A 3607-nucleotide genomic window follows, 5' to 3' on the forward strand; every position below is an offset into this window, starting at 1 on the left:
GTTTATATCTTTAACAAATGACAAATCTTATTGCAACTTTCCAAAAAAGTGAGACTTTACCTACCCATTACCATTTGCTTCTCTTTGGCAATTGCAAATTGCATAACAGTTTTGACATAAAGAGTACCTTTTTATTAATTATTTTCTTTTAATGAACTAATGTGCATTTTTCTTTCAAGAAAGTACTTTTTAATTTGAAAAAATATCCCTCCTTGATTAAATGAATTTGAAAAATTATATTATTTTAAAAAACAAAATCCCCTTTTATATGTAAGAAAAAAATAATAATTATTAAATATATATATTAAAAAAATAAAGTTCTTAAAACATTTAGTAGGAATTGTAATATTAAATAGAGTAAACCTCCTTTATTTTAAAACAACTTAATTTTTAAAAAAAAGTTTTTAAAAAAGAAACTTAAAAGATAATAATATTAACAACTATCTAATAAAAAAGTTTATAAAACTTTTTTTAAAAATCTTTTAATATTTTAAAAAAATCTACCAAAAGTTTCCTTACAAGAATCATACCTTGCCTTAAGTCAAAGGAAAGTAAGATTATACATTAAGTGTATAACAGTAGGTGTTATCATTGAAATGCTAATAATGAATTTGAAACTTTTAAATAGTATAAGTGAATAAATGGAACTTCCATCTGACAACCTTTTAATAATTGTTTTTATTAGACTATGAAAGGAAACATATAATGTTGTCAAAAAGTTATAAGAACAAAAATGTTTTAGCAGAAGATAATGATTAAAAAAAACTTTGCAAATGAAAAAAAATGAATAACAAAAATCTAGAAAGAAATGGTGGGTGGGCTTGGATTGTGGGACAAGCAACGTGGATATTAACAAAGTGTTGGGAATAATACTTTAACTATTCTTCAGTCCATATCATAAGACAACAATGTGTTGGTTTGAAGAGGGTGGATTGAAACCAAAAAAGAATTGATGAATCTACAGCTTGAATATTGAATGTTAATCAAGTACATAGATTATGAAGGGTGAATGCAAGTGAAAAATAATGTAAGAGGAGGATGCATTGAATGATAGAACATAGGAAAATAAGGTAGATAATGTAAGAGATAAAGATAAACCAATAATAAATTTTAAAATATCTTATAACCTTTTTTTGAACAAAAAAAATTACATATTTAAAGTATTTACCAAAAATTATAGAATGAAATAGATTTTTTTAAAAAGAAATTAGATTTGATTGAAAAGAAAAGATAATAAATTAAATCAGAAAAATGAGTAAATATAAGGCTTTAATCCAACAACATAATGAAATAGATTTATTTATATGAATATTGATAAGAATGATTTTTTTTTGCAAATAAATAAAATTCTATTAGAGATTTGTTAAATAAGAGATTAGTTTTATTTAATTAAAACCTTCACCAATTTTGTTAAAGAAATTTTGATAAACTAAAGTAAAACTTATAGCCTTCCAAAACAATAGAAATAATAGATTAGATGATTACAAAAACTCTTTGGCAGCAAATCTTCCAAAGGAGGTTGGCACAAAAAATATATAAATAAACCTACAATAGAGGATTAGAAAAAAAATGAAACTTCTTTCTTCTCTCTAGACAAAGATCTCCAAATAGTAACCTTCACACAAGTTCAAAACAAGGATTAGAATGCTTTGATACCATGTAAGAAAATGATCAAAATGAAATCTAATAAAATAATCCAAGAGAGCTTGATATGAAGAATATGTACCACAAACCAATAGAACCATCCAAGGATCAACAAAAGTGAAGAAAAGAGATTTTGAAAAGAAAAAAAAAAAAGAAAACCCCTTGTGTATAATATGAATGAGGCAAAAGTCTAAAGAATGAAAAAAAAGAGAAAAAGAGAGATGGAGCCATAGGCTCATTACAAAAAACTACATAGTGAGTGTGTTGTATAGAATGATAAAGGAGCATCTCTTTTATAAAGATGAGAAGAGGAGCCATTTAGTAACTCCCATGTGAATGCTTGCCACATTCATAAGCATGTGCATAAAAAGTGTCATAATCCTCTTAAGGAGGAATAACTATTTTCCTTATAAAAGGAATTACAAAAAAGAGTTTTCCTCACACATGGACAATAGGACAAGCAAGTGACATGTCTTCACACGTGAACTAGAGGACAAATAACATAAGGGATACCTTGGTTTATCTCATCTAATAAATAAATACAACAAAGGAAAGATTACTAATTCTAATAGTTATGTTGGTTCATTGAGAGCCCATTGTGAAAACCATCCTTAGCCCAATGGATCCATAATTTGAGAGCTTCCCAGGGCCAACATATACTTTTGAAAATGAAAGTTCCTCAATGTGAATAGTGTCTTTCATGACCATAAGGGTTTTCAAAACATGAGTGTGACATCACGTACCTCTAGTGATTAAACATATCATTTATGAAATAAATTTTTAAAAATAAACATAAATACAACTTACACAATTTAATGCTGAAGATAAACTATTAAGCTTACACAATTAAATTTAAAAATAAATAGCATAATTATATTTCCATTTTTTATTTTTTTATTAATTCCTTAAATCTAATAACTATTTTAAAAAAAAATAATACGTAAAAATCTTATCAAAGAAAATATGACATGGAAAAATACCATTATAACAACATTAAACTTGTATTCAGTTGGTAATGTGGAAACCTCAGTGGACATTTGGGAATCTTAAATATACTTAGTGGAGAGGATGTTAAAATTATAAAAATATAGCATAGAACAATCTCGAAAAATAGAAGTACCAACTCACATGGATAATGAAGGAGGGATCTAAGGTAGGGGTCCCATGGGAGGGGCTTGAGCTCCACAATTGAGCGGGTGAAAAAGGGGTGGGGCCAAATTTAACCCCACCAACTTAGGGAGGAATTATGTCATTTGTCAACAATCTACACTTCATTTTCCCACCAAACAAAATTATGAATAAATTTAATTAATTTTTTTAAATTCATGAGACAAAAACTTCCTTAAATTTAGCAGCTATATTTTTTTGAATTGGATTCACATATAAATCCGTAGGATTGCTTCCGTTTTTAAATATCCCTAAAAAATCTCAGTAGCACCCGCTCTATTTTTAAGAAAGTGGGTGCCCATGGGATCCAGGCTAAGTGTACGTTTTAATCAACACTTTAAAACAACAACATTTGTGATAAATCCAACGCAAAAGATTTACCATATAAAAAAGAAAATCTTTTGCAGAATTGACATGAAATTGTACATTCTTTGGGGTCCTATACTATGATGTGGAAGAAATGGTTTAAAAAAATAATCTAATCAATATGTCATTGTAAAAAAGATAAACTATCATTAATACATGATAGACTGTAATTAATAAATGACAGATTCACATTTTTTAAAGTTGGGATTTTTTTGTATTTTTGTTGAAGAAAATTGAATTTTATCTCTGCCAAAAATAGTATGGGCCAATAGAATTAGATAAAATGTGATTTATAATATTATCAAAAATGAAAAATAAATAAATTTGAAGTTTATTTTAATTTTTTAAATTATATGATTTGATTGGTCAATTTAATTAGAAAATTGAATTGAATGAATGCAATAGTATTGTGCCTTTGCAAAAACTAACA

Source organism: Cupressus sempervirens, chromosome 9 (assembly GCF_028749045.1).
Source record: "Cupressus sempervirens isolate cs-2001-9-10 chromosome 9, ASM2874904v1, whole genome shotgun sequence".
NCBI classification, from domain to species: Eukaryota; Viridiplantae; Streptophyta; class Pinopsida; order Cupressales; family Cupressaceae; genus Cupressus; species Cupressus sempervirens.